Here is a 22,687-nt window from a genome sequence, read left to right on the forward strand (position 1 = left end):
GAGCGTTTGAACCTTCTGCAATAGTTGCATACGAGTCCCTCAGTTGTCCTCAGTGTGAAAAGATGGATCTCAAAATCATACAGTCATTGTTGGAAAGGGTTCAAATAAACAAAAATGCTGAAAAACCAAAGAATTTGTAGGACCTGAAGCATTTTTCTGAAGAACAGCAGGCTCAACTATCACTAAACAAAAAAACACAACACAGTATTAAGAATCATGGGGATGTAAACTTTTGACCTCAGCTGTAGCCAGAATGTGTGCCCAAGAAATGGCTTTAATGGACTTTATTGTTCTCAATTTATAATCATTCATGGTATGCTTTTTCTGAAATGTAGTTGGACGTTTGTCTAACTTTTTTTTTTAATGTTACTACTTGTATCAGAATGTTGAGAAAACATTCAAAAGTAACATTCCTATGTTTGCAAATTAATAAAATGGAATGTTCCCTTAACGTTTATGTAACTATTAAAAACATTTGAATGTTTAGAGAACGTTATGAACTAACGTTTCCATGACTTACTGGGAACGTTACCAAAAACTTCCTTAGAACATATTTTTGCTGGGTGTGAACATGGTCAATGTCACATATTAGCTTAAATCTGATTAGTGACCTAGAAATAGGTCACTAGGGTTACATAACAATAATAAATAGTTTTGGACTGCACTGCATGTAAATTACCTTCAATCAAGAGGGCCAGTATTTCCATTGACTTCTTATTGAGCTGTACAACAAGAGTCATTACGAGAACAGATTCTTTCAGTTTTAAATGTTAAACTAATCCCTCAGCTGTCTACGTTTAAGAGATTACGCTTCATGTTGTTGTTTGGGCTCCTCTGAGTTATCAGTTTGTACTTTTCAGCTGTTGCACTGATAGCGCAGGAAAGCCAGGCTTGCATTGTTCAAAGCTCTGCGTTTCCAGGAATACAGGTCTTACACTTGGCCCGATTGCATGGAAAATGCTTCCCATTCCAGCGCCACTGAATGAATATGAGCTTACACATGTATTGTGTCTCACATGCCAGCCTTTATCCGAAATAGTCACACGATGTCAGATGGGGGGTAACCGAATGTCTCGTAAACACACGGGATTCACATATCGATAATTATTTCCTAGCTATAGGGAATAATTTAGCAGCATTTAGTGGAAACGCACAGAGTACATGTGATGTAAGAGGCTCGCTGCGTTTGAAGGCATGTAGGGGTTGGGCCCAGGGCGATGGTGAATTCTTGTGATGTTCGGGCAAAGCTCATACGGGCGGAGACATGAGCACATTCCTCTCCTCCCACCGCACACGCTCCCCTCGTGCCCATCGCCACAGACACACGCGCTTCCTGGCCGTCCCCCAACATACACACACATACACACCCTGCACTAACATCCACCGGAGCGCAAAACCCAATACTGGATAAGCGCCGCCAAGAATGCTAAATCACTCAGTCGGGATGGCGATGATGGAGATCGGGGTGAATCATTTCCTGTAACACATCATAAAGCTTTTCATGTAAAAGTGCATGTAGATTATTAAGGATGGAAATGGACATGCATAAACTTTCCACTCAGAGCTCAGACTTTTTGAGGTCAGACAATTATGTTTTGCATTTTTAAGACCTTTGACATTTCTTTTTTGGCATTCTGACATTGTTTTCACTTTTTCCCTTCGGCATTTGTCCTCATTACTCTTAATAATTAATGTAATTAGATTCACATTAACGTATTACTGCTAAAATTACTTTATGTTTATACTGCCATAATGTACTTAATTATTGTGACCCTGGACTACTAAACCAGCCATAAGGGTCAAGTTTTTGAAATTCAGAATTATGCATCATCTGTATAAATAAGCTTTTCATTGATGTATGGTTTGTTAGGACAGGACAATATTTGGCCGAGATACAACTATTTGAAAATCTGAAATCTGAGGGTAAATTTTTTTTTTTTGGTAAACAAAATAATTTACAAAATTTCTTCATGGAACATGATCTTTACTTGATATCCAAAAAAATTATAAATTTGACCCATACAATGTGTTTTTGGCTATTGCTACAAACATTACCTTTTCTGCTTTGTTTCTATTTGCATCTGATTAATCGAAGGCCTTGTTTATCTGAGAGTAGGTACCTTGTTTTTTGAGTGAAAAATATATTTTTTATGAATAGTTTTTACAATATTAAACAAAAAATGTAAAATATCTGCACTGTTTATCACACTAGTGTGCTTTAATGTTTAATCAGGAAGTTTGCTTTTAAATGCTTTTATTTTGTATAAAATTGCAAAAAGTCACACTTGTTGTGTTCCCGGTCATAACTGACTGGACTCCAAACAACTGCTTATAAATCTCTTATTATGCTATATTATCACCAAATATTGGATTCAATCTTTTTGTCCTCTTGTTCTCTTTCACTTAGGACTGGTTTTGTGTTTCTATTTGCATCTGATTAATCGTAGGCCTCATTTATCTGAGAGTAGGTACCTCGTTTTTTGAGTGAAAAAAGCTTTTTTTATGAATAGTTTTCACAATATTAAACAAAAAATTCTAAAAAAAAAAATTGCGCTGTTTATCACAATAGTGTGCTTTATTATTTAATCAGAAAGTTTGCTTTTAAATGCTTTTATTTTGTATAAAATTGCAGAAAGTCACACTTGTGGTGTTCCCGGTCAAAAATGACCAGACTCCAAACAATTGCTTTGAAATCTTTAATTTGGCTATATTATCACCAAATATTGGATTCATTCTTTTTGTCAACTTGTTTTCTTTCATTTAGGACTGGTTTTGTGTTTCTATTTGCATCTGATTAATCGTAGGCCTCATTTATCCAAAAGTAGGCATCTCATTTTTTGAGTGAAAAAAACCTACACTTTTTTACATTAAAGCACACTAGTGTGATAAACAGTGCAAATTTTTATAATTTTTTTGTTTAATATTGTGAAAATTATTCATAAAAAATTATTTTTCCACGCAAAAAACAAGGAACCTACTTTCGGATAATTGAGGCCTACGATTAATCAGATGCAAATAGAAACACAAAACCAGTCCTAAATGAAAGAAAATAAGTTGACAAAAAGATTTAATCCAATATTTGGTGATAATATAGCATAATGAGAAATTTATTAGCAGTTGTTTGGAGTCCGGTCATTTTTGACCAGGAACATCAAAGGTGTGACAGGAATCCGAACACAACCGGGTTAAAGTAAATAAAAGATGAAAGAGATAGTTCACCCAAAAATGAACATTTGTAATCATCTACTCATCCTCATGTTATGTTATTCCAAACCTCTATGAGTTTCTTTCATCTGCCGAGCACAAAAAAATAAAATAAAAAAAATAAAATCTGAAGAATCTTGGTAACCAAAGAGTTTCTGGTAGCCATTAACTTCCATAGTATTTTTATGTATACTATAGTCAATGGCTACCAGCAACATTTTTCAAATGATCGTCTTTTGTGTTCAAGACGAATCTCATACAGATTTGGAACAGTGAGAGTAATGATGACAAATTTTTGGGTGAACTATGACTTTAAGATAATTATTTAACATAGTTTGTCTTTCCTTGATTGTCCATTGTCTCTCACTGAAAGTTTGTCACAGTAAATTAGCTCTCTTTCAGGCAAGATCGACACGTATGTGCATCTTAGCGTGTGTTAGCTGTTGTTTACCACACTCGACATGCTATATAAGCTGTTGAAAAGTGACACTGATCGCACATGCCTTCTTCAAGTGACAAACTCTCACAGACAAGCTAGAGCTTGTTAGTAATCTGAAGGACTTGTTTACTCTGATTTGAAGATGAATTATCACTGAGGATTCATTCCTGGTATGCAGTACCTTCTGAACTCTATTGTTTACAAATTGGCCAAAGGAAAAAAACTATATATATATTCGTTGGTGATGCTTACTAATGCTTGTGGTGTTTTTCTAGAAAAATTATGTCATTAAGCAAATTACTTTTTTAGTCTAAGAGATATTACAAAAGACAAGCAAGATAGAAAGTACATTTGAAAACACAGGAAAAACTGTTAAATTGATACCAATTAAAACAACATTCTTCAAAAACACATGGAATATCTTCTGTCTTCTTATTATCAATTATAATTTACATGAAGTTTGTAGAACGCAACCCTCCACCTCCCCAGCTCCACCTGTATAGATCTGCTATGGGCTATTATGTACAGTTGAAGTCAAAAGTTTACATACACCTTACAGAATCTGCAAAATGTTAATTATTTTACCAAAATAAGAGGGATCATACAAAATGTATGTTATTGTTTATTTAGTACTGACCTGAATAAGATATTTCACATAAAAGATGTTTACATATACGAGAAGATAATAGTTACATTTTTAAGAATTACCCTGTTCAAAAGTTTTCATACACTTGATTCTTAATACTGTGTTGTTACCTGATTGACCCACAGCTGTGTTTTTTTGTTTAGTGATAGTTGTTCATGAGTCCCTTGTTTGTCCTGAACAGTTAAACTGCCTGCTGTTCTTCAGAAAAATCCTTCAGGTCCCACAAATTCTTTGGTTTTTCAGCATTTTTGTGTATTTGAACCCTTTCCAACAATGACTGTATGATTTTGAGATCCATCTTTTCACGCTGAGGACAACTATTTATGTAGCAGCAGTATATTTAAATACTTAAAGCAGTATGTCGGTGTACATATACACCAAACATTCTATTTAATGTACATTTCTTTTCACAGTTTTATTTTCGGAAACATCTCCAACACCCTCATCCAGTAACTGCACGTGTGAACTCGGCCATGGAAAGTGTGCGGAAAACGGTGACTGCAGGTGAGTGGGTTCATGAGGGTGAAATATGTGACTTTCATGTTGTTAAAGTATATCTGACCTGTGCAAGCCTGTTCCCTCTCACTTACTACTGCAGTAGAGAACTGTAAACAGATTAACAGTACAATGAACATGGCAGGGTAACTGTTGCCTCCATGCAGGTGTGATCCGGGATGGGGTGGACCGCGGTGTGAAGACTGTGTGCGAATGCCCGGATGTGTTCATGGCACCTGCCATCAGCCCTGGCAGTGCACCTGCATGGACGGGTGGGCGGGCCGATTCTGTGATAAAGGTGACTAATTTTTATAGTTTAACATGAGAACACTGATTATTCTGATAAAATACTGAACAAGTACTGCATAGCAAGGTTAGTTGCAACCAAGGCTCACTGGAAATGCGTGACTCAGCCTACATTTCTGTGAAACCTTATGGGTACATTTCACTGAACTTTTCAGATGACATGTCCACTAAAGATTATAAGATATATAATTTTTTCTCCATTGCAGATGCAGGTTTATTAAACAGCACAGTGAAAAAACATGTCTGTGGATACGAAATGGTTGCGGAATAATATTGCGTTGCTTGTAGCACATTTCACACCAGTCAAAGCGATAGTGTTAACAAAAGCAAATGTGAGATACAGTAAAAATGCATTTGCTGAAGCAAACATGGCATTTTAACTTGCTTATACAAGATTCCGAGCTCTTTTGTGGAGTGTTGTGATTCGTCTTTCACAGAACTCGTACCTGTGTGTAATGCTGTACCAGGTGAGTTACCGAGCAAGTTTACTATGTCAGAAAAAGCTGATTATGTGATGCAAACATTAAAATGTAATAGTTCACCCATAACGCACTAGAAAAAGTATGATGGCATTTTATTGCCACGTTAAAAAAATCTAAGATTACTAGATTAAAGTCGAAATTACGATAATTATTCTCGAAACATTCCGACCTTATTCACGAAACATTCCGACCTTATTCTCGAAACATTCCGACCTTATTCTCGAAACATTTCGGCTTTATTTTCAAAACATTCCGACCTTATTCTCGAAACATTCCGACCTTATTCTCGAAATATTCCGACCTTATTCTCGAAACATTCCGTCTTTATTCTAGAAACATTCTGACCCTTATTCTTGAAACATTCCGACCCTTATTCTTGAAACATTCCGACTTTATTCCCGAAACATTTCGGCTTTATTCTCGAAGCATTCCGACTTTATTCTCGAAACATTCCGACCCTTATTCTCGAAACATTCCCACTTTATTCTCGAAACATTCCGACCTTATTCTCGAAACATTCCGACCCTTATTCTCGAAACATTCCGACTTTATTCTCGAAACATTGCGACCTTATTCTCGAAACATTGCGACCTTATTCTCGAAACATTGCGACCTTATTCTCGAAACATTCCGACCCTTATTCTCGAAACATTCCGACCCTTATTCTGCAAACATGGCATTTTAACTTGCTTATACAAGATTCCGAGCTCTTTTGTGGAGTGTTGTGATTCGTCTTTCACAGAACTCGTACCTGTGTGTAATGCTGTACCAGGTGAGTTACCGAGCAAGTTTACTATGTCAGAAAAAGCTGATTATGTGATGCAAACATTAAAATGTAATAGTTCACCCATAACGCACTAGAAAAAGTATGATGGCATTTTATTGCCACGTTAAAAAAATCTAAGATTACTAGATTAAAGTCGAAATTACGATAATTATTCTCGAAACATTCCGACCTTATTCACGAAACATTCCGACCTTATTCTCGAAACATTTCGGCTTTATTTTCAAAACATTCCGACCTTATTCTCGAAACATTCCGACCTTATTCTCGAAATATTCCGACCTTATTCTCGAAACATTCCGTCTTTATTCTAGAAACATTCTGACCCTTATTCTTGAAACATTCCGACCCTTATTCTTGAAACATTCCGACTTTATTCCCGAAACATTTCGGCTTTATTCTCGAAGCATTCCGACTTTATTCTCGAAACATTCCGACCCTTATTCTCGAAACATTCCCACTTTATTCTCGAAACATTCCGACCTTATTCTCGAAACATTCCGACCCTTATTCTCGAAACATTCCGACTTTATTCTCGAAACATTGCGACCTTATTCTCGAAACATTGCGACCTTATTCTCGAAACATTGCGACCTTATTCTCGAAACATTCCGACCCTTATTCTCGAAACATTCCGACCCTTATTCTCAAAACATTCCGACCCTTATTCTCGAAACATTCCGACCCTTATTCTCGAAACATTGCGACCTTATTCTCGAAACATTGCGACCTTATTCTCGAAACATTCCGTCTTTATTCTCGAAACATTGCGACCTTATTCTCGAAACATTGCGACTTTATTCTCGAAACATTGCGACTTTATTCTCGAAACATTGCCATTTTTTTCACGAAACATTGCGACTTTATTCTCGAAACATTGCGACCTTATTCTCGAAACATTCCGACCTTATTCTCGAAACATTCCGACTTTATTCTCGAAACATTCCGACCTTATTCTCGAAACATTCCGACCTTATTCTCGAAACATTCCGACCTTATTCTCTAAACATTCCGACCTTATTCTCTAAACATTCCGACCTTATTCTCGAAACATTCCGACCCTTATTCTCGAAACATTCCGACTTTATTCTCGAAACATTCCGACCTTATTCTCGAAACATTCCGACCTTATTCTCGAAACATTGTGACCTTATTCTCTAAACATTGCGACCTTATTCTCGAAACATTGCGACCTTATTCTCGAAACATTGCGACCTTATTCTCGAAACATTGCGACCTTATTCTCGAAACATTCCGACTTTATTCTCGAAACATTCCGACCTTATTCACGAAACATTCCGACCTTATTCACGAAACATTCCGACCTTATTCACGAAACATTCCGACCTTATTCACGAAACATTCCGACCTTATTAACGAAACATTCCGACCTTATTCACGAAACATTCCGACCTTATTCACGAAACATTCCAACCTTATTCACGAAACATTACGACTTTATTCTCGAAACATTACGACCTTATTCTCGAAACATTACGTCATTATTCTCAAAACATTACGTTCTTATTCATGAAACATTACGACCTTATTCTCGAAACATTACGACCTTATTCACGACATTAACATTTCGACTTTAATAACTTTTTTTAATTTGGCACTAAAATGCTGTCGTAGAAAAATGTTTGACTTTATTCTCGAAACATTCTGACTTTATTCTCTAAACATTCCGACTTTATTCTCTAAACATTGCGACTTTATTCTCTAAATATGTCGACCTTATTCTCTAAACATTCCGACCTTATTCTCGAAACATTCCGACCTTATTCTCGAAACATTCCGACCTTATTCTCGAAACATTCCGACCTTATTCACGAAACATTCCGACCTTATTCACGAAACATTCCGACCTTATTCACAAAACATTCCGACCTTATTCACGAAACATTCCGACCTTATTCACGAAACATTCCGACCTTATTCACGAAACATTCCGACTTTATTCTCGAAACATTACGACCTTATTCTCGAAACATTACGTCATTATTCTCAAAACATTACATTCTTATTCATGAAACATTACGACCTTATTCTCGAAACATTACGACCTTATTCACGACATTAACATTTCGACTTTAATAACTTTTTTTAATTTGGCACTAAAATGCTGTCGTAGAAAAATGTTTGACTTTATTCTCGAAACATTCTGACTTTATTCTCTAAACATTCCGACTTTATTCTCTAAACATTGCGACTTTATTCTCTAAATATGTCGACCTTATTCTCTAAACATTCCGACCTTATTCTCGAAACATTCCGACCTTATTCTCGAAACATTCCGACCTTATTCTCGAAACATTCCGACCTTATTCACGAAACATTCCGACCTTATTCACGAAACATTCCGACCTTATTCACAAAACATTCCGACCTTATTCACGAAACATTCCGACCTTATTCACGAAACATTCCGACCTTATTCACGAAACATTCCGACTTTATTCTCGAAACATTACGACCTTATTCTCGAAACATTACGTCATTATTCTCAAAACATTACATTCTTATTCATGAAACATTACGACCTTATTCTCGAAACATTACGACCTTATTCACGACATTAACATTTCGACTTTAATAACTTTTTTTAATTTGGCACTAAAATGCTGTCGTAGAAAAATGTTTGACTTTATTCTCTAAACATTGCGACTTTATTCTCTAAATATGTCGACCTTATTCTCTAAACATTTTGACTTAAATTTTTTTTTGGCACTAAAACGCTGTCGTAGAAAAATGTTTGACTTTATTCTCGAAGCATTTCGACTTTATTCTCAATGCATTTCGACTTTATTCTCAAAGCATTTTGACTTTATTCGAATCATAATTTTTCTTTAATTGAAACGTAATCATAATTTGTGTGAAAAGAAAGAAAGGTTGTTAGTGTTTTCAAGCCTCTAGTGTTCATTTCACCTGGAAACTGCAGTGAAATTTATTTAAAGGTATGTTTTTTTTAGAAATGTAGCCGGAGTCACATACAGTATTTTAGTCATTTTTTTCATTATTATTATTTTTTTTAGATTAACATTCAGTCATTTTGTTCTGTGCATTTTATTGGTTCTATTTAACTATAATTCAATAGAAAAATATCTGTTTTTCGATTCTCCAACAGACATGATTGATTATTCCTGACCTCAAGTAGCAGACGGTTTAATAGATTGACTGACTTGTTTTTGCAGATATTTACGTGTGCTCCAGAGAGCAGCCGTGTCAGAATGAAGCTACTTGTGTCTTGAATGACTCTGGGGATTACAGCTGCTTATGTCCTGAAGGCTTTCATGGGCGGGACTGCGAACTGAAAACCGGGCCCTGCCAAAAAACTAAGTCAGTGTTTTTTTCTTTCCTTTCATTTGTAATGTAAATGCTGTTTGTGTGTTCAAATGTACTCACCTGCCTAACATCACAAAGCTGTGGAAGAACAAAACAACCCATTTTAGTAAGACCCTTTGATTACAGTTACAATGAACTCCCTTTTGTAAGATCAGTGAATAGTGTTGTTCATGATGTGACCTCTTTAAGTAAACATTTTGTTAAGCGGTGATCCTTAATCTATTAGCACACAAGCCCAGACGCACTGGCACAGGCAGCACAACAGCCTGGTCAATTTGCAGCCTCCAGAGTGCAATCATGTAATTCAATGGGCTCATTACAGGCCCTGTAAGAGACTGCTAATACTGACACACTGCAGCTCGGCCCCTACTGTTCTTCCCATGACGACCAAAACAATCCCACTGAGAGGTTTCCAGGGAAACCATGCTGCAGGACTGGACCAGTTGCAGTAATATCTACAGACAAAAAATTGCTACTTAAAATGAAATATTACAGTATTTGGTTTAGCATGTGAACATGATACAGTGGGGATGTGTTTTTAATGTGACATTCTCATGTCAACGTTTAATAAGCAGAGATTATGAGGTTCAGAACTGTTTGCTTGAGCATTTTGACCTGCTCTACATATCAGCACTGTCTCAACTCTTTCTGTTCAACTAATGGCAGTAGAAAAGGAAATCATAAGGAATTTATCTGGAACTTAACTACACTGTAAAAAAAAATCTCGTAAAAAAACGGTCAAATGACTGGCAGCTACGGCTGCCAAACAAAAACCGTAATATTACAGTAAAATATCTTAATTGAAATAAAGTGCAAAAACAATAATTTTACAGAAATTTTCATTAAAGCTTTTACAGAAAAAAAAACATTATTTTACAGATTTTTCCTTGTTTCAATTACGATAATTTACTTTAATTTTACGGTTTTTGTTTGGCAGCCATAGCTGCCAGTCATTTGACCGTTTTTTTACAGGACTTTTTTTACAGTGTAAAACCCTTATTTTTATGATTTTTCCTTGTTTCAATTAGGATATTTTACTTTAATTTTACGGTTTTTGTTTGGCAGCCGTAGCTGCCAGTCATTTGACCGTTTTTTTACGGGACCTCTTTTACAGTGTAAAACCCTTATTTTACAGACTTTCCCCTTTTTTGGTTACAATATTTTACTTTAACTTTATGGTTTTTGTTTGGCAGCCGTAGCTGCCAGTCGTTTGACCATTTTTTTACAGTGTAAAACCCTTATTTGACAAATTTTACCTAGATTATTACAATGAAAGCACTAAATGTTCTACAGAGAAACACTGTTATTTTACAAATCATTACAATAAAAAACCTTCAATAAAGTGTCAAAGCATGCTCAAGGTGGAAAATTAACAGTTTTATTTAAAAGACAAAAAACAGTCTGCAATACAAAGTCTGTGCAAATGCCATATAAAATTAACATTTTACATTTCAGCTATTTTTTAAAGAAATACAGCACAATTACATTAAAAGAACATGGGACAGTTTCATCAAAATGTTTAATTAAATATATGTTTAACTTAAAACTATTAGAAAATATTTCCTGATAATTCACTCTTCCACATGTAATCCAAGATGTTCATATCTTTCTTTCTTGAAGTCGAAAAGAAATTAAAGTTTTTGAGGAAAAGATTTCAGGATTTTTCTCCATATAGTGGACTTCAGTGGGATTAAGGTCAAGGATAAAGGTTTCAAAATTTCAATACAGCTTTCAAAGGGCTTTACAAGTTCCCAGTGACCCTTATTCCTTGGATGGGATGATGTAGAGCCCTTTGAAGCTGCATTGACAATTAATTTTTAATTAATTTTGGACCTTCAACCCGTTGGCTCCCATCGAAATATGGAGAAAAATCCTGGAATGTTTTCCTCAAAAACCTTTTCGACAGAAAAAGAGACAGACAAGAGCATCTTGAATGACACAGGGGTGAGTAAATTATCAGCAGGAAATATTTGTATCAGAATTGAACTAGTCCTTTAGAACTGAATAAATACAAAACCAGTACATCTACATAATTGTCAAGATTAACAATTTTATTAGTTTCAGATCAAAATTTAGATTACTGAATTTTTCATAACCAGTTATTCAGAGCTCCAAGGAGAAACTGAACTAAAAATGCATTTCTATCTCATCCACATCATTTTATCTTAATCCTTGGGCTCCATATACAGTGGTGTCCAAAATTATTAGAACACTAGTATTTTTACCAGCTAAAAATGATTTTAATTCAGTTATGTCTATCTTTTGCTGTAGTGTTTCAATTGGTAATTTTATTTTATATTTCTAAACATTAATTTTGCCATTAAATGTAATAATCCAGTAAGATTTTTGTTTGACAACAGCCAGTGCTCCAAACAGAGATCTGATTTTATCATCATCCATTCTGCACAGAATGACATGAAGAAACAGAACAAACTGAGACAGATTAAATCTAGAAGAACTGTGGCAACGTCTCCAAGATGCTTCAAGAGAGCCACCTGCAAACCTGAAAAACTATCCGCAAGTGCACCTTGTGCAAAAGCTGCTTTAAACACAAGATGATGATCAAAAGAAGTTAATTGATGAAGAAAACATATAACATTTTTGACATTTATGATATTTTTATCAACATTCTCATTTTACAGAATTTGTACACAAGTGCTTAAAACTTTTAACAGTACTGCTTTGCTGGTAGGTTTCTTTAAGCATCTTGGAGATGTTGCCACAGTTCTTCTGGATTTAGATGATGAGATTAGACCTCTGTGTGAAGCACTGTCTGTTTTCATACTCCTTGTGTCACTGATTATTATAATTAATGGCAAAATGAACACTTGAAAATGTAGACATATTTCATACTGACACACTATAGCAAATGATAGAAATAGTTAAGTTTAAACCATTAGTTAAAGCACTAGTTAGTTAGTTAAAATACTAGTGTTCTAATATTTTTTGGCACCACTGTAGCTCTGATAATTAATGTAGTGTGAGAATAAGTAAAACCAAAACATACAACAAAAGGTCCATGACTCTGCACCAGAAGTGACAGACACACCAGATGAAGAGCAGTCCTCCTCCAAATGGTCAGTAATCAGCTGGGGGTAAAAAAACAAAACAAAACAAAAAACAAATTAAAAAAAGATAAAAATTAAATTAAATTAAAAAACAGAAGAAAAATACTATGAACATTTCTAATGTTAGTGTGTCTTAATGTTAAGAATGACATGATGTAGAATCTTAATGTTAGAAATGAATACTTACTTCCTCTGAAGATCATGTAGAAGATTTTCATTCCCAAAACTTCAGGATCATAAGGGGGAAACACACAAACAAGCAATCAATTACTTTAAAATTTATTTGTTTGATAAAACACTATCTACTTACTGACAGACATGGGCTTGCAAAAATGTACTCACCAGCTCCAAACCAAATCTGCACAGCTGATCCAAAATCCTGGTTTACATCTAGTATTCTTCTCCATGGAGTCCAATGATCATGCTTTCACTCAGGTCCTCTCTCTGTCAGATGAGTTCACATAACAGTGTTCTCAGGTTACTCATTTTGAAGTTCTGTCACATTTTGTGAGTTTGATCTTAAAACTAGCATGGCTGCACGATATGACCATATTATTTCACAATAGTAATATATTACAGTATACGTTAGTTATTTATTATATTGTATTTCATTCAACATGCGATCAAAGTAGCAAATTAACGTTACAAACAATAGGACTAATACAAAGGCAAGTTAAGTACATTGAATGATTTTCTCTTTAGTGTTTGATTATAATTAAGAACGACTGCTGGTAACGTTAGGCTTAATTATATTGCTGTAACTTTAAGAACAAAATGTAACGTACAGATCCAGTAACTGACACCAACCGGGTTTGTTAATCTGGACTCAAAACATTAGCGACTGTATTTAGGTCAATTACATCTTAAGTAAACTGTCTGTATTTGACTATTCAAGTGAGCTGCAGATTTCTTTCACTTCATATATTCAGCAAGACATAAATATAATGTTACGTTACCGCCTAGCCGCAGCTAACAGTATTAGCTCATACTAACAAAACACAGTAACACACACTGGTAGGATACTAAGATATGTAATCGCGATTAGTATATCACTTCTTCAGTAAACTGTATCTTAATATAACTAGCGTTACAGTCTATAGAACTTTATATAATAGTAAAGGATACTTACCTTTTGCAGTTTGCATGATCTTTAGCTGCTGGAAAAAGTCCATATTCGCATTTGTTTGTTCTCAATCTTCATTCCACAACCAAAACTCGCTCAAAATATGAATTAAGCAGTCAGACGTAAAATAATCCACGTGAAAGCCGTTGCTTGAGGAGAAGCAGACTGTCACTGTACAAGAAGCCGAATCAGCCGATCAGCAGCATATTCAAATTTGACCGGGAAACGGCTCCCTACTAGTCATTGGCCAGAATAATTAACGGCAGCGATAATCAAACGCTCATTGGCTGTCGCCGCCGGTACCGTCATAGATTGCGACTTGCAGTGTTTCCACCGGTAATGCGTGTTTTAAAAAGGAAAAGCGCGTCAACTGAACTGAGCTATAGTGAAAGTGAATTCGGGATACTTGTGTTTTGAGCGTTTAACAACTTAAATGATGCCCTGCTCCTCACACTACATTATTATCCTACTGTATATTCCACCAGAGAGGACTGCGACTGCAAACGTATTGTCATTTGGACTACTGTGGTATTGCTTTTTGACTTGACTTCTGCAAATAAATTATACACTCGCTCTTTATTGGTTAATTTGTTCTTTATAAAAATAAACAATTTTTAATGCAATAGATTTTTAGTGCATGGTTACAGGATTTGTGGATTTTAAGACTGATTTTCTATTTTATATATATTCTACTTCTGTTTTATTTAAAATTACAGAGTTTTAATGGAAAATACACCTTAAATATAAAACTAATAAGATTTACTTTCAAATTACAAAAAGAACATTAAATTGTTAGTATGGACATAAACCTTAATGAGCAACATTATTTAATTAGGGCCCGAGCACCGATGGTGTGAGGACCCTATTGAATCTGCTCCGTTTATTAGGGCCCGAGCACTACAGTGCGAGGACCCTATTGGAATTGCTCCGTTTATTAGGGCCCGAGCCCAAAAGGGCGAAGGCCCTATTGTTCTTCTAAGGGTTCTTATTTAGGGCCCGAGCCCAAAAGGGCGAAGGCCCTATTGTTCTTCTAAGGATTCTTATTAGGGCCCGAGCCCAAAAGGGCGAAGGCCCTATTGTTTTTCTAAGGATTATTATTATTATTATTATTTTTTTTTCAATGTTTTGGGGGATTTCGGGGGCCTTAACATACACGAAAACTCTTGAAACTTTGCACACACATTGGAACCTGCGGCCATCAGGGCCGGACAGACTTTGACATGGGGGGGTCACCTGGGGGGGGCATGGCACAGCGTTAAAAATTGCGACTTTTGAAGGGCTCTGGAACGCACAACGGTTGACCTACAGTCACCAAAATTCATACACATATAGACCTCATCGGGCCGAACAAATTTCACACTCATAGTCCGTGCTTCGCCAAACAGGAAGTCGGCTATTCAGGGATGTCTAAAAAGTGCATGCAATGGAATTTGAAATACTCCTACTAGGCCTTTCCACCGATGGCCACCAAACTCGGTCAGCATGATCTCAAGACATTGGGGACGCAAAATTGCCAGGGGATTTTTGATATCTCGAACGGTTTGACCGTGACGGGGCGACAAATTTATGGCGAGAAATGAGAAACAGGAAGTGCCTAATAACTTTGACATACTTTGTCTGATTTTGACCAAACTTCAGCAGTTTGTTCATCGTCTGATGCCGATCACAGAGATGTGACTATTATGAGTCAAAGTTATAGCGCCACCAACTGGCAGCAGAAAGCGTGACGTTTTTGAAACGCTTTAAACTCAGCCTCTTAATTTCACTCAATTTGCTTCAAACTTCATCACAATAATGTCAAAACACGACCGATAAGAATCTGTGAAGGGCGTTATCCATAACTTTTATCATGTTGCCATGGCAACGTGTCAAACTTTAACTTTAGTTTTTTGTGTTTTTGAGCCACTTAAAATGCTTAGAATTTCATGAAACTCAATACACACATCTGTATTAATGACAGTTAAACACTGATAAAAGCCCATAAATGGGCGTGGAGCAGGCGCTCCATAGCGCCACCTTTTGACAAAAGTTGGGGGGTTACTTTGTCCTACAGTCACCAAACTCGGTACATATATTGGACTCATCAAGCCGGACAACTTTCTAATTTACACCCATTAGCTACGACCAACAGGAAGTCAGCTATTTTTATTTAAATATGGATTTTTGGAAAAATCAAGCTGTGGAATTTGAAATACTCCTCCTAGACCTTTCCACCGATGGCCACCAAACTCGGTCAGCATGATCTCAAGATATTGGGAATGCAAAATTGCCAGGGGATTTTTGGTATCTCGAACGGTTTGGCCGTGGCAGGGCGACAAATTATGGCGAGAAATGAGAAACAGGAAATGTCTAATAATTTTGACACACTTTATCTGATTTTGACCAAACTTAAGCAGTTTGTTCGTCGTATGATACCGATCACAGAGATGTGACTATTATGAGTCAAAGTTATAGCGCCACCAACTGGCAGCAGGAAGTGTGTTGCTTGCAAAACGCTTTTAAATCAACCTCTTAATTTTACTCAATTTGCTTCAAACTTCATCAGAATAATATCAAAACACGGCCGATGAGAATCTGTGAAGGGGTCCTTGATACATCAAATACTGTTGCCATGGCAACATGTCAAACTTTAACATTTGTTTCCTGTGTTTTTAAATATAGCTGTGAATAAATTCATATCACTCATAGCAGAATCAGACAGTTCACACCAAACTTTGTCAACATGATGCCAAGATACTGAAGATGTTAAATTGTGAACGGCTTTGGGACATCTTGAACGGTGTTGATGTGGTGATTTATGAAAGTAACAATAAAAAAGATGAAGAGTTATTTTCATATATCTTTAAATTGCATTATTCTAACTCATCAAAACTTTTTACATATAAAGAACAAGAAATTCTTAGGAAATACGTGTAGTTTCAAAATGTTATCATGCTCAGAGGCCCCAAAAACATTAAAAGTGTCACATAAATTTGTCAGATTAAAGCTCTAATACCAGGGATGAACACTAGAGGTCCTCATAAGATAAGGAATCGTTTGACCTCTAATGCTATTTAGCTCATTCTCAGTGTATAAGAATGAAAATAATCCATAGAATCAGTTGATATAGACTGTACTGTCAGTGTACTTTTACATAATTATTTTGTATAGGTGCTTAAAGAGCATTAAAATCTTTTTTTAATCTTTTAAGGAAAAATTATATGATTTATATACATATATACAATCTCACTGATAGAATAAAAATCTTATAAGTATGACACTATACTGCTCAGTTCACTTAATTAGAATGAGAAACAAATACATCAACTAAGTTAATATGTATTTATTTTTAATATATTTGTTTATAATTATTTCACAGATGCTTATAGATCATTAAAATAATATTTAAAAATGGATGTAGATCATAAAACATGGTAACTATTTAAAATAGGGTCTCTTTTGTTAACATTGGTTAATGAACTAACACACGAACGAACAACGAACAATATATTTGTACTAGATTTTCTTCAAACTTCATCAGAATGATGTAAAAACACGGCCGATGAGAGTCTGTAAAGGCGTCCCTGATGCATCAAATGCTGTTGCCATGGCAAATAAATAAAAATACAAAATACATTCAAATATTTGTTTCCTGTGTTTTTGAGGCAGATAGCGTGCCTAGAATTTTATTTTCCATTTTCAATTTTCAATGATTTATTATATATTTAAAGTGCAGCATCCTAACTCTGTGAAACTTTTTTCATACAAATAACTATTCATTCTGATTAAACACAGTTCATTTCATAATTATACAAAACTCCACGAATGAAAGAAAATTAAAAAACAAATCTGATCTCACTCTGCTCTGCACTCTATGTGTGTGTTTGTGTGGTAAGTGGCTGAGTGTAAGGAGGTGGGATGGGTGGTAGGAGAAAGAGTCAGACAGGAGGAGAGACAGTTAGTGTTAGTCCAAAGGGTTATTGTGAATGCATGTGCCAACTGGGCACCGTTTTCCTGATGCTATCGGGATGGCGACTGCCAGACGGCGAGGGCCCGGTCAACGCTGCTTGCAGCTTTAATTTGTTTTTTTTTTTTTTTTTATTTTTATTTTTTTTCAACCGTTGGGGCACTTTTGGGGGCCTTAACATACTCAAAAACTCTTGAAAATTTGCACACACGTCGGAATCTGCCGTCGTCCGGACGCCACAGAGGGTGGGACCCGGGCGTGGTTCAGGGCCTCTACAGCGCCCCCTGGAACACAGTTTGAAAACTTGATGTACTGCGCACACATACTTGCACGTATTGATATGAAACTCGGTACACATATAGAACTCAACGAGCTGAACAACTTTTGTACTCTATGTCATGGGCTCCACGCAACAGGAAATGAGATATTTAGGGCTGTTTAAAAAGCGCATGCTCTGGAATTTAACGTACTCCTCCCAGGAATTCCATGGGATTGTCACCAAACTCGGTCAGCATGATCTCAAGACATTGGGGACGCTAAATTGCGAGGAGATTTTTGATATCTCGAACGGTTTGGCCGTGGCAAGGCGACAAAGTTATGGCGAGAAATGAGAAACAGGAAGTGTCTAATAACTGTTGCACACATTGCCTGATTCTGATCAAACTTCACCAGTTTGTTCCTTGTATGATGCCGATTCCATAAATGTGACTATGATGAGTCAAAGTTATAGCGCCACCAACTGGCAGCAGGAAACGTGTCATTTTCAAAATGCTTTGAAATCAGCCTCTTAATTTTACTCGATTTTCTTTAAACTTCATCAAAATCATGTCAAAACACGGCCGATAAGAATATGTAAAGGGGTCGATGATAAATCAAATGCTGTTGCCATGGCAACGTGTCAAACTTTAAAATTACATTCCTGTCTTTTCGAGGCAGATAACATGCTTAGAATTTCATGAAACTCAACACACACATCAATATTAATTATAGTTAGACACTGGCAAAAGATCATAAATGGGCGTGGAGCAGGCACTCTATAGCGCCATCTTTTGACAAAAGTTGGGGGGTTAGTTTTTCCTACAGTCACCAAACTCTGAACTTATATTGCTCTCATCAATCTGGACAACTTTCTAAATCAAACTCATTAGCTAACACCAACAGAAAGCCGGCTATTTTGATTTGAAGGTGGATTTTTTGAAAAATCAGGTAGTAAACAAATTCACACTACTCCTAAGAACAACCAGCTGTTCACACCAAACTTTTTTAACATGAAGAGAAGATTCTGAAGATGTTAAATTGCGAGCGGATTTTGGATATCTCGAACGGTGTTGACGTGGTGATTTTTTAAAGATGTAGTAAAAAACATAACCCTAATTTTTTATATCTTTAAAGTGCAGCATCCAAACTCTTTAAAACTTTTTTCACACAGAGATCTAATCATTCTGAGCAAGTGCTAAAAATATAAATTTTATACAAGCTTCAATGAATTAAAGAAAATTAAAAAAATAACTCAGAAACCTGCTGTCACTCTGGTGAATGTCTCTACAGTATGTGTGTGCGTTCAGTCAGGCACAGAGAAGCTCATTATTGCAGGGGGGAGGGGTGAGAGGCAGAGAGGGTGACAGAGTAGAGAGTCATCCTACAGACCATCTTTGAACAAAAAAAAAATGCACGTATGTATTGTAATTACATAAATATGTCTGATCTTTGAGAGTCTGATATTTTGAGAAAATATAAAGGGTCACTAAGTCTTTCATTGTTCGTATTTTGCAGTTGTTGTTTTTTATTTATTTTTATTTAACTGTACCATGAACTTGTCCTATTCAGTCACATAGCAAAAGAGTTTAAAAATACAACTTTTTAGCATGATCAATTTATCTTCATTGATAGACAATATTTACATAGTGTTATTTATTGAATATAAAATAATAATAATAAAAAATTAAGACAGACTTTGACAACAAAACAAACGTTACTGTTATCTCTTCAAAACATCTGAAAACCATAATTTTAAGATCAGTTATAAATATATATATCACCCCGTTAAAATACTCAACTTGATTTTGAAAGATATTTTGAAAGAATGAAGCGTTTATAGAGCACTTTATTGTGTATTGCTGTACACCCACATGAACTGTGTTCATGTTCATGTTAATTCACGGTACATAAACTTTATATGAATATTTTTTTTAGCTTAATATTAATTAACATTAATAAATGCTATTTATTTATTGGTCATGTTAACTAATATAGTTAATTTTAACAAATAAATCTGGATGGCAACATTTTATATTTTGTGTGTATGTGTCTGTGTGTTGATTTTAAAGTGTAACCCTTTCAATTCTGTAAACTTAAAATCCAAACTAGCAGATGGTTACTGTGAATGCATGTGCCAACTGGGCACCGTCTTCCTTATTGATTCTTAGTTATGTAGCACTTAAGAGTGATGTCTTATAACAGGAGTCACCAGCAAAGCAATATTCACACAAAAATTGTACAGATAGGCAACAATGACATTTAAGCAGAAGTGGTGGACGTAAAGCAAGCAATAATAACATTTTTCTATCATCATGAATCATGTTCTTATCATCATCATCAGAAAATGGGGAATTTGTAGCATACTGGTTCACAGTTGGCATTATCTGAAGTCCTTGCATTGATTGCATTTAATTAAATCAACATTATATTTGGTCAGTCTGAACTTGAGGCCTTAGAGATGTTAAATTGTGAAGATCTTGAGTTTTCATTGAGTTGTTATAACTTAGCCATAAAATGTCTGATCTGCCACAAAATTCACAGGTTTGGTAAGAGTCCTGGCCTGAAGACACCTAAAGACCAATATTCAGATATTATCATAGCACCACCTGTTGGCAGCAGGATATCTCATATATTTCACTAACTCAAACATACCAAGGTCAATCTGCACCAAACTTCATATGTTTGATAATAGTGCTGGCCTGAACACATCTACATGCCAATAATCAGTTATAGGCATAGCGCCACCATCTGGCAGCGGCAAGTTTGGCACATTTAAATGACTTATGACATATTTTTTCTATATTTACTGTTTTAAAAGCATACTGCCCACCGTTTGCTGATTTCCTGAAGCCACCGGTCGGCGGTGAGCCCAGGTGCGAGGGCCCGTTCATCGCTGCTCGCAGCTTTAATTTTTTTTTTTTTTTTTTTTTTTTTTTTCAACCGTTGGGGCACTTTTGGGGGCCTTAACATACTCAAAAACTCTTGAAAATTTGCACACATGTCGGAATCTGCCGTCGTCCGGACGCCACAGAGGCTGGGACCCGGGCGTGGTTCAGGGCCTCTACAGCGCCCCCTGGAACACAGTTTGAAAACTTGATGTACTGCGCACACATACTTGCACGTATTGATATGAAACTCGGTACACATATAGATCTCACTGAGCCAAACAACTTTTGTACTCTATGTCATGGGCTGAACGCAACAGGAAGTGAGATATTTAGGGCTGTTTAAAAAGCGCATGCTCTGGAATTTAACGTACTCCTCCCAGGGTTTCCATAGGATTGTCACCAAACTCGGTCAGCATGATCTCAAGACATTGGGGACGCTAAATTGCGAGGGGATTTTTGATATCTCGAACGGTTTGGCCGTGGCAAGGCGACAAAGTTATGGCGAGAAATGAGAAACAGGAAGTGTCTAATTACTGTTGCACACATTTCCTGATTCTGATGAAACTTCACCAGTTTGTTTGTTGTATGATGCCGATTCCATAAATGTGACTATTATGAGTCAAAGTTATAGCGCCACCAACTGGCAGCAGGAAGCGTGTCATTTTCAAAATCCTTTGAAATCAGCCTCTTAATTTTACTTGATTTTCTTCAAACTTCATCAAAATAATGTCAAAACACGGCCGATGAGAATATGTAAAGGGGTCGATGATAAATCAAATACTGTTGCCATGGCAACGCGTCAAACTTTAAAATTTGATTCCTGTCTTTTCGAGGCAGATAACATGCTTAGAATTTCATGAAACTCAACACACACATCAATATTAATGATAGTTAGACACTGGCAAAAGGTCATAAATGGGCGTGGAGCAGGCACTCTATAGCGCCATCTTTTGACAAAAGTTGGGGGGTTAGTTTTTCCTACAGTCACCAAACTCTGTACATATATTGTTCTCATCAATCTGGACAACTTTCTAAATCAAACTCATTAGCTAAGACCAACAGAAAGCCGGCTATTTTGATTTGAAGGTGGATTTTTGGAAAAATCAGGCTGTAAACAAATTCACACTACTCCTAAGAACAACCAGCTGTTCACACCAAAATTTTTTAACATGAAGAGAAGATTCTGAAGATGTTAAATTGCGAGCGGATTTTGGATATCTCGAACGGTGTTGACGTGGTGATTTTTTAAAGATGTAGTAAAAAACATAACCCTAATTTTTTATATCTTTAAAGTGCAGCATCCAAACTCTTTAAAACTTTTTTCACACAGAGATCTAATCATTCTGAGCAAGTGCTGGAAATATAAATTTTATACAAGCTTCAATGAATTAAAGAAAATTAAAAAATAACTCAGAAACCTGCTGTCACTCTGGTGAATGTCTCTACAGTATGTGTGTGCGTTCAGTCAGGCACAGAGAAGCTCATTATTGCAGGGGGGAGGGGTGAGAGGCAGAGAGGGTGACAGAGTAGAGAGCCATCCTACAGACCATCTTTGAACAAAAAATGCACATATGTATTGTAATTACATAAATATGTCTGATCTTTGAGAGTCTGATATTTTGAGAAAAAATAAAGGGTCACTAAGTCTTTCATTGTTCGTATTTTGCAGTTGTTGTTTTTTATTTATTTTTTACTTAACTGTA

The sequence above is a fragment of the Garra rufa genome, chromosome 24 (assembly GCF_049309525.1).
Source record: "Garra rufa chromosome 24, GarRuf1.0, whole genome shotgun sequence".
NCBI lineage: Eukaryota > Metazoa > Chordata > Actinopteri > Cypriniformes > Cyprinidae > Garra > Garra rufa.